Here is a 16,859-nt window from a genome sequence, read left to right as displayed (position 1 = left end):
GAGAGAGAGAGAGAGAGAGAGAGAGAGAGAGAGAGAGAGAGAGAGAGAGAGAGAGAGAGAGAGAGAGAGAGAGATTTCACATTTCGTTTCCAGTGCACTGCAGATTTGGGCCTGTGACCCGAGACAATACTCCAATCTAAATGTAAAACATACACATTGAAAACGTGGGTAATATGTTTGACCTTTTTCCTTTTAGATAACACAACGGTTGCACAAGAGGAATGGTTGTAAAATGCAACACCCCCTTGAGGAGTCAGCGAAAACAAAAACGATCATAGTTTCATGTAAAACTTGTATACATTCTTGATGTCCATTCTTTTCCCCTTTCCAACCCAGTCACGTATGATAAGGAAGCAGTGTACCAATGTCAAACTTGGGGCAGGGAACTGTCCAGCTGGACGGTTGCTTGGTAGTGGCAAACTCCCTCTCTCCCTTTTTCCCACTCAGAGCGCTTAGCCCCAGTTTATCAAACCCACCACAGCATGAAAGTGTGACAGCAGGACGCTGGCAGATTAAAACCACACTCCGCTCCATCACTGCCAGAATAAATGCATAACTGAGTATAATAATATATATGATAATACTCATAACACCGGGTCACAGCCAGATGGAATAATCTCATTTCCTTGCCTCACCCAAACAAACAATATTTCTTCCGCCGACACTGCCCTTCTAAATGTCCTGCATTCTGTCCCAGCCAAGGTGCGCCCAGTGTGTTAGGCCATGATATTATCCATTTGTAACACTAACTTTATGCCAGATCTGAGAGACTGCACTCGCACTGAAGCCTGACACTTGATAAGCATTTGTATCGGCTGGTTCCTGTAACCAATTTACTATTGAATGTTTCTCATCCCTCTGTCATCTACGCCTGATGAGCCTAAACTCACCTCCTTTCACGGCCAACCCCCCCCCCCCGCAATTACTGTTTGCTGTCCAGCCAATACAGCAATTGCTTTCATCCTGAGACAAGAGGGGAACATGTTAATCAACAGCAGCAAAAACTAAACTCCACCTTTAACCTGCGCTTTGTCGGCTTGCTCCGGTTAGCCGTCTTCATTTGGAAATGATCAGATCAATAGGACCACCTAAGAGTTGGCTGCTCAGCCTTCCTCATCACATCGGTGCTGAACAGATTCACCACAGTCAGACTCTACACTAGGCCCAATCATACAGCTACAGCCTGATGCTAATCTGCTAACGGGGACGAAGGCTCAGAGAGAGAGAGAGAGAGAGAGAGAGCCCTTATTAGGCTGATTAATCAGACCTCAAATGGGATTTCCTAATCAGATTATGAGAAAGCACAGATAGCTAACCGGGGAGACGGGACGGCTGAGAGAGGGAGAGTGAAAAAAAAGTTTTTATCTGGGTTTATTATTTATTTATTTTTTAACTTATTTGAACTAGGAAAGTCAGTTTAAGAACGAGTTCTTATTTACAATGACAGCCTACCAAGAGGTAAAAGGCCTCCTGCGGGGACGGGGGATATAAAAAAAAAACACAAGACAACAACACAGCATGGTAGCAACACAACATGGCAGCAGCACAACATGGTAGCAGCACAAAACATGGTACAACTTTATTGAGCACAAATAACAGCACAAAGGGCAAGAAGGTAGATGCAACAATTACCTCAAAGCTTCACATTGAGTAGAACACATTACAAGAGAGTAGTTTGAGGCCTGACTCCAAAAATGTTTCAACTGCCAACGCATAAAGAAACAGAAATCCATCTTTTCCTCTGCGAGGGGATCATATTGAGTAAAACCCAAACTTCCAGGAAGTATCTGGTGGCAGCCTCCAGGAGAGAAGCTACACCTCATTTGGCACAGCTCAACAGGGGACAAGGAGAAATCACGCTGAGACATGATGAGAGAATAAACAAATAAGCACTAAGGCAAACCAACACAACCTAGGGAGCATTTTAAAGAATGCTAAATATCCATTATTCACCTCAAATAAAATATATACACTTGGTTAATCCGCTCTTTTTTATTGAGGAAACATTTAATTCTCAAGCACCGGTTGTTGTGTTGGGATGAGCAGGAAAACCTGGAGTGCTGTGGTTGAAACTGGTGAATCTAAAAGTTGGAGGATTTCAACAGATGCCTTAGTTTAGCATTGAGGTAAACAGGAAGCAGTGCATCTCATTATTGCCCAGAATAGAGCACAGTGTGTTTCACCTTTGGCCCATTGAGGTTCTCAGCAAGAGCCATCCCTAGTGTAATGTGTGACCTTTAGCTTAAACGATGAACACGCAGAGCCTAGAGTATCCCTGCACATTGTTAAAATGGTGCTGGAACTGACCCTGTGTATAGTATGCTTACTTACTTCAGTGTACCCCTTCTTATTTTTATATCTTGTGTGTTTTTGTTCTATCTTGTTATTTTTAGTATTACATTGTTACTGATTTCTGCATTGTTGGGTTTAGAGATGTGTCACCAACCTTTTCTGAGTCAAGATCACTTTCTGAGTCCAAATTCAAGCCTATGCAACATTAACCAATTAAAAGCAGTTCTGTAGCAATGAGGTTTGTGCAGCAGGCTACAGGCCCAATACATTATCACTGCATATTGGCTAAGCTTGACTTGCCCTGTCAATGTTGTTCTTCTCAGACAAGTTTGAAACTATTTCAAAACTGTAGGAACATGATCACACTGGTCATAGATGATGTGTTGTATTACTTGTGAGGCACAGCTAAGTGAGTATAATAATGTGCTTCTTTTACTGGACTGGTGGCCTGCATCTGATGGTCAGACTGGGGGATGAAGGGAGCAGTGGTGAGGTTGACCTCTCACCAGACTTACCCTCTTCACTCCCGCCCTCCGTTGAGAAAAGGGGACACAGTCTTCCAGCTGATGACGAAACTTAAGTCGCACGGCATTACTTCTGCTTCGTGCACCAATTCATGTTGTTACTCCTATGACCAGAGAACGTGAAATATTCCTCGATATTAAAAAAGACAAGGCGTTGATAACAACAATGCGAGCTTGTCGAAACACTTTGCTACTCATTCATTACAGCTGCAGTGCTGGTTGTAGTGTGAGTGAAAGTAAGGAGAATGCACATTCTATGGCTCATAAAAGTGCTGAACGAAGTGTTGACAGTGCTGAATAACAACTTAAACATGAACTTGCTCATAAAAACAGCCACTCTTCGCTGTATTAGTTGAGTTTCTCTCTAGTCGTGGTTTTAAAGGTTTTGAAGTCTCACATTATCAACTTTGCTGGCTTCCAGGCTTCTTTTTACAGTCTATGGTATGAGGAAACTGTACAGACACGTTGATCTGAGCCATCTGATTGGCCAACGGTAGGCCTATAGGTGCACTTGATTTGCTCTCGAGGTCTGCTGGATATGCAGAGTTGTACCTTCAGACACATGAAATGGTTGAAAATGGGAACACTTTGCCTTCCCAGCACTAGGGCTTCCCAGCACTAGGGCTTCCCAGCACTAGGGCTTCCCAGCACAGCTATACCATATCAAATCACCTACACTAAAAGTTTCACCTCATTTACCTGCACATGGTTCCAGTCTTTTTTGCTCCTTCCCTTTTCAAACTAATCTGACCTGGTGAATGGTGGTGCCCTATAGCAGCATTGCAGAGCTATCTTTAGGTACACTAGCAAACACAGCTGCTTCTGTTAGGATGACATTTCAACTTGATAGAAGTGAAAAGGTTACTTACTTGGAAATCAAGGTTGCAGACTTCTTTCAGGCAAATAGCAGAGTTGGAACATTTTCTTTACTCCATTGATGGTCTAAGAAATAGAGAACTATTAGCTGGGATATATTACAAGCACAAAAGCGGGTGTGCTTCAAGAAGTACAGTGAGTAGGCAAGCAGTTCGAAATGCTTACAAAGTGCCTTTGAATTGCCCAATACATGTACTGCATTGCTTTGTTCCTTCTGAAGCTTTCCCAGTAAACAGTGGAACATATTGCATTGCTTTGTTCCCTTTGAAGCTTTCCCAGTAAACAGTGGAACATATTGCATTGCTTTGTTCCCTTTGAAGCTTTCCCAGTAAACAGAGGAACATATTGCATTGCTTTGCTCCTTCTGAAGCTTTCCCAGTAGACAGTGGAACATATTGCATTGCTTTGTTCCCTTTGAAGCTTTCCCAGTAAACAGTGGAACATATTGCATTGCTTTGTTCCTTCTGAAGCTTTCCCAGTAAACAGTGGAACATATTGCATTGCTTTGTTCCCTTTGAAGCTTTCCCAGTAAACAGTGGAACATATTGCATTGCTTTGTTCCCTTTGAAGCTTTCCCAGTAAACAGTGGAACATATTGCATTGCTTTGTTCCCTTTGAAGCTTTCCCAGTAAACAGTGGAACATATTGCATTGCTTTGTTCCTTCTGAAGCTTTCCCAGTAAACAGTGGGACATATTGCATTGCTTTGTTCCTTCTGAAGCTTTCCCAGTGAACAGTGGAACATCACAACTAGCGTTCCTGGGAAAAGCGCATATTATTAAAATAAGGTATAAAAGATTGACTCATTTTTAAAAGGGTCATTTTCATATTTTTTGCGTGTGAAGGAAGTGCTGCTATACTGTAAACACTTATATACATTACCGAATGTATTGTACAATAATAGGTCATGTACCATCACACTATGTGAGAGAACTACTAAAATCATGTTTTTTTCGAACAGAAAAACATTAGACTACAGATAAATTGGGCTTCTGTTAATCCACAGTGTTGCAGTTCAAGGCTCCTCATAGTTCAGCTTGTCAACTTTTCTCTGTGTTTGACTGATTTGCTATCGTTACACTGGTAGGTTGGCCTTGCCACCAATGGCTGAGACAGAAGTGAATTTAATCTCAAGAGACAAGGACTTTTTCATTCTGGTCAATTATCATTTTTCAGTTACCCTCATCTGAATCGTATGACAAAGAGGGGGATCAAAAACACAGTCATTTCTCTGTGAATGATGGATCCTCATCTGGCTTTTGCAGAAAGGGCTGCATGAATTTGAATTAATCCGAATCTATCATCTCCCCCACCGGAGTAATAGGTCAATTGTGCTCAAAGCTTAAAAGTTTGTAGAGAAAGAAAATTCTGCCCCTTTCATTTTTCATCACTTGAGTTACCATGTTCAAAATGGGCTACTGCCCTTTGTGAGGCCATTGTCACATAAAACAGTTCTTAATCTTAGTCTATCATTTGTAGGTCTCTGCCGATCAATTACTGTAGCCGCTGATGGGGCTGACTTAATACTCCAATGCAGCATCCATTTTCATCATAGCTCAGACAGCTTGGGAAATCATTTACACAGCTCCATCTCAGAAAACAAGATGGGGTACTGATCTGAAGTGTTTCCATCCAGCTCTTCTCCCCCCGTGGAGCCACCGCTTGTCTTCATGTCCAGCCTTTCGCTTGCACTGTCGCATTTCTTAGACCAGTATCAGTTTGTAATGTTTGTTGTTTACCCTATCTTGACTAGATGTTTGCCAATGATCCCCCCCCCTTTTCTGCTCATCCTAACTTTCTCTCAAAACTCTTACAAAGGACAATTGGCAGAAGCATTACAGACTAACAGTGAAAGATTGGCTACTCCATCGAAAAACCTCTAAATGTTTCCTGTGAAAAGGTCCCACCATTGGAACCTCACAGCTCATGTAACGGCATTGATATAAATGCCGACACTGTCATGAGAGGAAGCCATTACACTGTGTTCAGATCAGAGTTTCTAAAGTTATAGATTTTAAACTGCAACTATTGCTATTAACCAAATATACCAGAAAACAACCCTTAATTCTTGTTTTTCCAGTCTTTCTGGCGGCTTCCTCAGACGCTCTTAGAACCTCTTGACTTCGGCAGTGAATAACTTCATTGATGTGTTTGACCATGAAATCGGTCAACGATCTCCATTAGTAAAGATATCAGATTTCCCCCGAGGAGTCTGCTGATGTTGGTTTAGACTCGCAGCAAGAAAGCTCTTCCAACAGGCTCTGATACATTTGAGAAACCAGTCGTGCAGAAACATGCTTTGTCACAATGTACTTCTGTAGATGAGAGACATTCAACGCCGGCATTTCCTGAGGCCCCCTAAAACGTAATGTTGATTACTGCTCTATGCTCTTTCTTAGTTCACTTGACATGACATACAAGTCCTAGTAGGACCCTAATCAGCATTCGATTTCTCCTGTTGCAGTGTATGTTTTGTTCTACATATAAACTCAAAAAGCAAGACTTGTAATTCACACAGCAGTCATTAGCTCAGAGTAAGGTAAAACGTTTTTTTTTTAAACATATCAATTATCAATGCACAAATAGGATACCTTCAATCAGTCGGCAATTCGCTTTTTGTAACTGTTAATGAACCATGAATAAAGTTCCGTATCCTGCTTAGCAACAGCTATGCTCTGCATTTGTCGTCATCAATTGGGTCAAGTCGTGTCTCTCCAAAACCATATTCAGTACAAACCAATACTCTATACTGTATGTCAACGTGCTAAATGTCAAGCATGTTGACTGGGGATGGAAAGCCCAGAACAATGGAACTACCGGTAGCTGGCACATACATCTACACATGAGTGAATGTGGACAGGTTGACATGATGTAAAGCGACAAGACATGTGTTTCCTCACTGAAGTGTCACCTGTATGTCTTAGCTTCCTGCCTCTAACCCTCCTGGTGAAACCTCGGGCTGTTGGCATAGTAGGTAGTGAAAGGATCACACGTGTGAATTCTCATGGAGATCTCATTCCGTGCCTGCTGTACACACCCAAGACTGTCAGGGCATTCTGGAAAGGTGCTGCTAGTACACCCCAAAGCAAGATGCAAACCAGGACAAAGTTCGTGCGAATCAACTGAAGTAGAGCAAACAGCTGAATAAGTATGTTCAAAAGGAGAAACAGTCATGTTTAGCTCATTTTGGTTCTGTTGATTAACTCACTGGGTTTGCAAGTGGTAATCCTGTTGCCTGCTGTGTGTAAATTGGAAGTTAGATGTGCTCTTTCAGAGCAGGGTTCTTCTCTATTCTGAAGAAATGGTGTCGATGAAACAGGGTTGCAGTCAGAAGAGCAGAACTATCCAGGTCAAAGAACGGCCCTTTTCAAGGCATTTCTGACCAGAGGCCACATTAACTCAGAACTGACATCACCAATTAACAGAATCAGATTTGACAGCAAGTTTCCTTCAGGCCGGGTCCCCTGACAAAGTCAGCACATTGACAAACAAAAATAACCTTCATCGCAGTCAGTGCTGTAATGAATGCTTTTGCTGCTGGGCCTTGATTTTTGATTGGCTCTGGGCTCGAGTTTTGATGAGATGCTGTGTCGGGCGCACTGTATTTGCTCCTACCAATCCGCAAACCCAATTAGCCGTGTCTCGAGGGGCATGAGAGTGGGGATTTATTTTCCAAAGTCCGGCAGCCTGGTGCCTCTGGAGATTCTGAGTTGTGGTGTCCATCAGAACACTGGGGAATGCAATTCTGCAGGCGAGGAGAGAGAGCAAGAGAGCCGAGGGGGGCTAACTGTGCAGCTGAGACCTTGTGTCTTCAAATTGCCAAAGCACTGCATCATAAGTTCTTCTTGCGTCCACATTCCTAATGAATTAATGAGGCTGATTTTGTTCTGTCTTCACGGCTTATTGGTTTGTCCGTCCCTGTTGAAGAACTGTATGAACACTGAGGCCAATCTTCCCCAGTGGAAAGTCCCTTGATCGTACTGCTTACCTGGCTCAATTATAGAATTTGCTCATACATCTCTGTTGCACTTCTTCCCCTGTGGCCGTTCATGTTTGAAAAGTAAACTATGTGATCATTGTCTAAGAAATCAGGCACTATTAGTAAACTCTGTGAGCATCATTTAATGAAGCAGTAACTGTTTTGGACAGCTATTCCTGCCGGGACGGCCCCTCACTGTAATGCAAATGAGTTGAGAGAAAAGTGGGAAACTGAAGTGTTTAATATACAGCATGATTCATTTATGACAGTGCCTGTGAAATATATAGCTGGGCTTTCGAGACTGAGAGCTAATTGGAGGAGTTTGTTTTTTAAAACAATTTTAAGAGGCTTGTTCTTGACAATGTCAATGGGTAGAGCATAGGACATTCAGAAGCATCTTTTTGAGAGGACTTAATCAAGAATACCTGGTATTGGTGAAAATATGTAACCATTGTCTAAAGTGTCATAATGTTGGGTCCAACACAGCAAAAGTAATAAACAATAAGCAATGTTGAGTGACTGGTGGAAGCTGATTAACACACTATGCAGGCATGTTTAAGGTCAGGAGAGCAGACAATGTGAGAAATCCCAGGCTCTGAGGTACAGAGTGAATTCCATCTTCTTTTTGACTCTGTGCTAATAGCAGCATGCGTGGTGGGGTTATATACAACCTGTCATGTATTCATCTATACTGAGGCTTTTGCATTGGGAGGGGAATGAGAGGTAATGACAGTAAGATGAAGCAGAGGTAAGACCTACCTAAGTGATTACTGTCACGATCACCCTTCTCTGCTCCCACCTGTCCTGTCATCGCCTCTCAAAGTCTTAGTGTCTGTGATTACTGTCACGATCACCCTTCTCTGCTCCCACCTGTCCTGTCATCACCTCTCAAAGTCTTAGTGTCTGTGATTACTGTCACGATCACCCTTCTCTGCTCCCACCTATCCTGACATCGCCTCTCAAAGTCTTAGTGTCTGTGATTACTGTCACGATCACCCTTCTCTGCTTGCACCTGTCCTGACATCGCCTCTCAAAGTCTTAGTGTCTGTGATTACTGTCACGATCACCCTTCTCTGCTCCCACCTGTCCTGACATCGCCTCTCAAAGCCTTAGTGTCTGTGATTACTGTCACAATCACCCTTCTCTGCTCCCACCTGTCCTGACATCGCCTCTCAAAGTCTTAGTGTCTGTGATTACTGTCACGATCACCCTTCTCTGCTCCCACCTGTCCTGACATCGCCTCTCAAAGCCTTAGTGTCTGTGATTACTGTCACGATCACCCTTCTCTGCTCCCACCTGTCCTGACATCGCTTCTCAAAGTCTTAGTGTCTGTGATTACTGTCACGATCACCCTTCTCTGCTCCCACCTGTCCTGACATCGCTTCTCAAAGTCTTAGTGTCTGTGATTACTGTCACGATCACCCTTCTCTGCTCCCACCTGTCCTGTCATCGCCTCTCAAAGTCTTAGTGTCTGTGATTACTGTCACGATCACCCTTCTCTGCTCCCACCTGTCCTGACATCGCCTCTCAAAGTCTTAGTGTCTGTGATTACTGTCACGATCACCCTTCTCTGCTCCCACCTGTCCTGACATCGCCTCTCAAAGTCTTAGTGTCTGTGATTGCTGTGCATTGGGAATCTGATGCTTGGATCAAGGTTGTATTCCGTGGATTAGCATCCTTCAGCCTGTTTCATTTCCAGTCACACATCACAGGGCTTTGGGCTGGAGATTACTGCAAGGGAATGTTGTCACCCACTTGTCTGGCATGTGGCACATTTTGTTCCTCCCTTATCTGACACAGTTGAAGTTGTCTCTTTACAAGTGTTAGACAGATTCTACTGCTGGTCAATGACACACAGAGAACCTTCATGCATTAATGATTATTGAACCGCAATTCCCACAACCCACTGTGAGGAAGCTACACAGGTTGCAAGTGTGTGTCCTGGATTGTACCTGGCGGTAAGAAAATGAGTCAAGCTACAATTCAAAAGGTGCGGTTCAGAGACAACTAGAACCTGTTGGGAAAAACTGCCAAGTAATGTGAACAGGGTAGTATGGTTCTAGGTATTCCCATTAACTATAACACATTTCCCCTAGACCTATTCCTATGTGTTATACATTTATTCTATCTGACCTGTGCAAACGAGAGCAGCCAGGAAAGCAGGCAAGAACATTCGGGTGAATGGAACAACCTGCTCAAGGACGATGTAGCTTGGCTTTGTCGTCAAGCTCTGCGTCAAAGGAGAAAGGTAGAGGAAGAGGCTGAAAATACGAAAACAATGAAGTGGAACAAATCCAACATGCCCATGTTTTATCTCCTTCCTTTCGTCTGCCATTCCTTCCACTCCCACTATCTTCCTCCATCTTAATGAGCAGCAGAACTTTCCATCTACGGAGAGTGCAGGAGTAATATATCACAAGCAGGAGGGGGGACGGGGGAGAGGACAGGAGTGTGGTGACGGTGATGCTGGCAGAACACTATACAGGGCAATTAAGATTGAGTAGACAGCCACGCTGATTCACACAGAAGGAGAGAGAGTGACATCATGGCGGAGAACGACACAGGCGTCCTGTGTTCTCTTTAAAGAGGGAGCCTGTATTTGGAAAAAGGTATTAATGCTTTATTATATCTATGGTGTGAATTTAAATGATTGCTGTTACTCTATTCAGTTTACAAGGTTAAGATTCCATTTGTGATTGAAGTAGGATAAACTCTATTATACTGATTATGTACGGTGCAATCAGAAAGTAGACTTTTCCCACATTTTATGTTACAGCCTTATTCTAAAATGTATTCAATTGTTTTTTTCCCTCGTCAATCTACATACAATACCCCACAAAAAAAAGACTATTTTTTTGCAAATGTATTAAACATAAAAACTGAAATATCACATTTACATAAGTATTGAGAAACTTAGCTCAGTACTTTGTTGAAGCACCTTTGGTAGCGATTACAGCCTTGAGTCTTCTTGGGTATTGGCACAACTGTATTTGGGGAGTTCCTCCCATTCTTCTCTGCAGTATTATCAAGCTCTGTCAGGTTGGATGGGGAGCATCGCTGTACAGCTATTCTCAAGTCTCTCCAGAGATTTGAGATCGGACTCAAGTCCGGGGTCTGGCTGGGCCACTCAAGGATGTTCAGAGACTTGTCCCGAAGACACTATTGTATTGTCATGACTGTGGGCTTAGGGTCGTTGTTCTGTTGGATGGTGAACCTTCGCCCCAGTCTGAGGTCCTGAGCGCTCTCAAGCAGGTTTTCATCTCAAGCAGGTTTTCATCAAGGATTTCTCTGTACTTTGCACCGTTCATCTTTCCCTAAATCCTGACTAGTCTTCCAGTCCCTGCCACTGAAAAACATCCCCACAACATTATGTTGACACCACCATGCTTCACCGTAGAGATGGTGCCAGGTTTCCTCCAGATGTGTTCTTGGGGACCTTCAATGCTGCAGAAATGTGAAGCTTGACACAATCCTGTCTCTGAGCTCGTTCGTCTGTTGAAGGAGAGTCGGACCAAAATGCAGCGTGGTGGTTACTCATGTTCTTTAATGAAGAATATAGCGATACATGAAATAACAAAAAAAAAGACAAAACAACAAACGGAACGTGAAAAACCTAATTACAGCCTATCTGGTGAACACTACACAGAGACAGGAACAATCACCCACGAAATACACAGTGAAACCCAGGCTACCTAAATATTGTTCCCAATCAGAGATAACGAGAATCACCTGACTCTGATTGAGAACTGCCTCAGGCAGCCAAGCCTATGCTAGACACACCACTAATCAGCCACAATCCCAATGCCATCAAAAAAAAACAATACGACAACACAATAAACCCATGTCACACCCTGGCCTGAACAAATGAAAGAAAGAATGAAAGAAAACACAAAGTACTAAGACCAAGGCGTGACAGAACCCCGCCCCCCCCATCAAGGTGCGGACTCCCGGACGCACCTCAAAACCATAGGGAGGGTTCGGGTGGGCGTCTGTCCATGGTGGCGGCTCCGGCTCGGGACGTGGATCCCACTCCATTAATGTCATAGTTCCTCCCCCTTGCGTCCTGGGATAATCCACCCTCGCCGCCGACCATGGCCTAATAGTCCTCACCCAGAATCCCACTGGACTGAGGGGCAGCTCGGGACTGAGGGGCAGCTCGGGACTGAGGGGCAGCTCGGGACTGAGGGGCAGCTCGGGACTGAGGGGCAGCCCGGGACTGAGGGGAAGCCCGGGACTGAGGGGAAGCCCAGTACTGAGAGGAAGCCCAGTACTGAGATGAAGCTCAGGCAGGTAGTTGGCTCCGGCAGATCCTGGCTGGCTGGCGGATCTGGAAGAGTCTGGTTGACTGGCAGATCTGGAAGAGTCTGGTTGACTGGCAGATCTGGAAGAGTCTGGTTGACTGGCAGATCTGGAAGAATCTGGTTGACTGGCAGATCTGGAAGATCATGGCTGACTGGCGGATCTAGCTGCTCTGGCTGCTCCATGCAGACTGACAGCTCTGGCTGCTCCATGTAGACTGGCAGCTCTGGCTGCTCCATGCAGACTGGCAGCTCTGGCTACTCCATGCAGACTGGCAGCTCTGGCTACTCCATGCAGACTGGCAGCTCTGGCTGCTCCATGCAGACTAGCTGCTCTGGCTGCTCCATGCAGACTGACAGCTCTGGCTGCTCCATGTAGACTTGCAGCTCTGGCTGCTCCATGCAGTCTGGCAGCTCTGGCTACTCCATGCAGACTGGCAGCTCTGGCTACTCCATGCAGACTGGCAGCTCTGGCTGCTCCATGCAGACTGGCAGCTCTGGCTGCTCCATGCAGACTGGCAGCTCTGGCTGCTCCATGCAGATTGACAGCTCAGGCTGCTCCATGCAGACTGACAGCTCTGGCTGCTCCATGTAGACTGGCAGCTCTGGCTGCTCCATGCAGACTGGCAGCTCTGGCTGCTCCATGCAGATTGGCAGCTCTGGCTGCTCCATGCAGACTGGCAGCTCTGGCTGCTGCATGCCGACTGGCAGCTCTGGCTGCTCCATGCAGTCTGGCAGCTCAGGCTGCTCCGAACAGGCAGGAGGCTCCGGCAGCGCTGTAGAGGAGGAAGGCTCTGGAAGTGCTGAACAGGCGGGAGACTCCGACAGCGCAGGAGAGGACAAAAACGCTGGCTGCGCTGAACAGGCGGGAGGCTCCGGCAGCGCAGGAGAGGAGAAAGGCTCTGGCTGCGCTAAACAGGCGGGAGACTCCAGCAGCGCTGTAGAGGAGGAAGGCTCTGGCTGGTGCTGAACAGGCGAGGCGCACTGAAGGCCTGGTGCGTGGTGCTGGAACTGGTGGTACTGGATCGAGGACACGCACAGGAAGCCTGGTGCGGGGAGCTGCCACCGGAGGACTGGTGTGTGAAGGTGGCACAGGATGGACCGGACCGTGAAGGTGTACTGGAGAGCCTGAGAGCAGGGCTGGCACAGGACGTGCGAGGCTAGATAGGTACACAGGAGGCCTAGTGCGTAAGGCTGGCACAATTTTCACCAGCCGACTAACACGCACCTCAGGACAAGTATGGAGCGCTGACCCAGGTGCCATCAAATCCCCGACACGCTCCGTCAGATGAATCTTGTACCTAAAGCACCAAGCTAGCAACTCCCTCATTACTCTATCCTCCACTTTCCCCATTAACTCCTTCACAGTCTCTGATTCGCTCACCTCTAACACCGGCTCTGGTTCTGGTCTCCTCCTTGGCTCCTCACGATTTACAAGGAGAGTTGGTTGAGGTCTATCTCCTGACTCTGCCACTCTCTCCCTGAGCCCCCCCAATACATTTTTGGGGCTGACTCACGGGCTTTCTTCTGCGCCGTCGTGATTGTCTCTCCAACTACATTCTCCTATAACCCTCTTCGCACTGCTCCAGCGAATCCCAGGCGGGCTCCGGCACTCTCTCTGGGTCGACCGCCCACCTGTCTATTTCCTCCCACGTCGTATACTCCATACTTCTGCTGTCCATAACGTCCTCCCTTCGCTGCTCCTGCTGTCGCTGCCTGTTACCACGCCGCTCGGTCCGGGTGTGGTGGGTGATTCTGTAACGACGTTCGTCTGTTGAAGGAGAGTCGGACCAAAATGCAGCGTGGTGGTTACTCATGTTCTTTAATGAAGAATATAGCGATACATGAAATAACAAAAAAAATACAAAACAACAAACGGAACGTGAAAAACCTAATTACAGCCTATCTGGTGAACACTACACAGAGACAGGAACAATCACCCACGAAATACACAGTGAAACCCAGGCTACCTAAATATGGTTCCCAATCAGAGACAACGAGAATCACCTGACTCTGATTGAGAACCGCCTCAGGCAGCCAAGCCTATGCTAGACACACCCCTAATCAGTCACAATCCCAATGCCTACAAAAAAAACAATACGACAACACAATAAACCCATGTCACACCCTGGCCTGAACAAATAATTAAAGAAAACACAAAGTACTAAGACCAAGGCGTGACACCTACCAGCAAGTTAACATCTAATAACACATTCTAGGAAAGACTGTCTCCTGAGTACCATGCTGAATCCGGTGTGCAATTCACTGTTCATTCTCAAATAACACTTGACTCATCCAATCACCGAGATGTCCTGGCTGTTCATACTGGCATAAACCCTAAAGTACTCCACGAGTCATGACTTTGGTATTTTGGTGCTGAGAGTAAAACCACTCAGACGCGGCGTTTCAAATGGCCTTAATCTACTAAAGAAAACATTTCATCTTGACCTGAATGCATATCTCTTGCCCTTGTCTCTCCCATAAAGTGGGTAGTGCATTGAGTCCTCCACATCCCACACATTATGAGACTGAACCCTGCACTGTACAACAAGTGACTGCACTCGTGCAATAAGGGCTCATTACCCAGAGTCAATTGATGTCCTCAATGTAATACATTCAGAGAGAGAGAGAACGAGATGAACTCTCTTAATGCAGTGAAAAGGCAATGCACAGAATGAGGCTAGAGTCGTTATAGATCCTCAAAACCACCATACTAACCATATCATACCAGTATTATCAACATTCAGCGACCAATATAAATAATGTTTTTGTTCACACTTCCATTTCACCAAATCATCACATTCCAAAGTCCTTACATACACTACTATGTGGACACCTGCTTGTCGAACATCTCATTCCAAAATCATGGCCATTAATATGTAGCTGGTCCCCCCCCCTTGCTGATATAACAGCCTCCATTCTTCTGGGAAGGCTTTCCACATTGCTACGGGATAGCCTTCCAAGGCTTTCCCGGAGCTGATGTTGGACGATTAGGCCTGGCTCGCAGTCAGCGTTCCAATTCATCCCACTGTTGTTCGATGGGGTTAAGGTCAGGGCTCTGCAGGCCAGTTATGTTCTTCCACACCAATCTCAAAAAAAGAAATCTTTATGGACGTCGCTTTGTGCACGGGGGCATTGTCATGTTAAAACAAGAAAGGACCTTCCCCAAACTGTTGCCACAAAGTTGGAAGCACAGAATCATCTAGAATGTATGCTGTAGCTTTACGATTTCCCTTCACTGGAACAGGGCAGAAATCTGACGAAGTGACTTGTTGGAAAGGTGACGGAGCCACGTTGAAAGTCACTAAGCTCTTCAGTGAGGCCATTCTACTGCCAATGTTTGTCTATGGAGATTATTGCTGTGTGCTCGATGTTATACACCTGTCAGAAAAGGGTGTGGCTGAAATAGCCAAATTTCTATATGTACAAATTTGTATATGTAGTGTACTGTAGATTGCTCTATTCATAATCACTGAAGACTTTGTTCATCAGATTGGAGGATGTACTCCTTCACACCAGGTGTGCTTCATTTCCATAATCTAATTACTTGACCAAATTGTTTCCATTAATTCCCTAATTCCATGTTGCTCCAAGTTTGTTCCCAGCATCTGTAAAAGATCCAGACACCTGTTCCTCTTCCTGTACCTGTGAGACAGCTGGCTCTGGACCTTCACTGTAGCACAGGGCGTAATGGAACCAAGCCATTATAGAGGAGGCCTCAGCGCAGGGCAGGGCCAATGGGTTATTTCTGCAACGTGATACGACTACTGAGCCACAAACACCTAGAGAGTGGAGAGGCGGTGCGGCAGGCCCGCTCATTGCCATGCATAGTATGGATGGCTGTGGACAACAGGAGAGTCCCCCAGCAGCATTCTTTCAGTGCATAAACAATGGTTGTCCTAACTCCAAAAACATGGTATCTAGTTTACATTTTATATGATCGCAAGATTACTGAAAATGCACCGAACTTCACCAATACACAAAGACTGCTAATTACCGTTCATCTCACACAGGAAACATACGTCCAGTGTTTTTCAGTCAAAGGTCAATTATGAACGCAGTAATGTGTAGTGAAAGGCAATATTGGTAGCATTTGGGTAAGCAGCGGGATTGTGTTTGTCAAGTGGCGGCAGCCACACGGGGACACTCAATTTGACAGGAGGAAATTGACTCGTCTGCTTGAGAACTTTGTTTTTTTGTCATTAGAATTTGGGCTGTGTGTATCTTTGTTTTCTATAGCAATTTTGGCAAATCACCGTGCGATATTTGACCTGCCCACATGGCTCAGAAACTGTTACCAATTGAAAGCAGGCTAAGTGATAGGTTATATTTTTCTTGCTCTTCATCTGACAAAACAACTTTGCATATTCATACTGTCATACTGTGGTATTTGCATAACTGGGCAAGGAAGGACTACATTTTTTAGATAAACTTCGTAGAGCACAACAGTTAGTCCTACAGTTGGCTAATGCTTCATCTTCAGGAATGACCTATGAGTTAAACCTTTGCATTACATTGTCCAAGGTCTATTTTGTGGCATTTGCTATGTTGTTCCTGTGTAAAGAGCTCCTCCTCTAATGCTGTAAATCAGCACAGCCCTATTGTTGGTGTGGTCTGACAGGACGCTAGAGGTCGTACATGACACTGTCATTTTTCACAGATGGCGTTGGAGACTGCTGTAGAAAACTAGCCAGCATATGAGTAAGCACATATATGTGCATTCTCAGAGAGCTGTGCAGACAGGGGAGAGGAATAGGGGACACTTTAAACTGACAGACCTTGTATTTGGAAAGTATCATTTGTGGTACATCAGGATGAATGTAATTTCTAGGAAGTGGCATGTAAAGGTCAGGTTGTGGGCTCTTCATCTTCTAAGGAGTAGAGGGGGTTA

General features: G+C 45.3%; 1 protein-coding gene across 4 annotated transcripts in view; it reads left to right on the top strand.

Annotated features, from left to right (window-relative positions):
* LOC124014212 (muscarinic acetylcholine receptor M2-like) overlaps positions 1-16,859 on the top strand; it is a 105,244-nt gene that overhangs the window by 55,488 nt on the left and 32,897 nt on the right. Inside the window, exon 1 of one of the 4 annotated variants that reach the window (XM_046328985.1) lies at positions 10,161-10,279. The exons of the other annotated variants lie outside the window; for them this stretch is intronic. The gene's annotated coding sequence lies outside the window, so the exon portion shown is untranslated. Of the gene's footprint in view, positions 1-10,160; positions 10,280-16,859 lie in introns of those variants that run through there. 4 annotated transcript variants of the gene reach the window in all.

The sequence above is a fragment of the Oncorhynchus gorbuscha genome, linkage group LG25 (assembly GCF_021184085.1).
Source record: "Oncorhynchus gorbuscha isolate QuinsamMale2020 ecotype Even-year linkage group LG25, OgorEven_v1.0, whole genome shotgun sequence".
Classification (NCBI taxonomy): Eukaryota; Metazoa; Chordata; class Actinopteri; order Salmoniformes; family Salmonidae; genus Oncorhynchus; species Oncorhynchus gorbuscha.
This window is presented reverse-complemented; position numbering and strand designations above follow the sequence as displayed.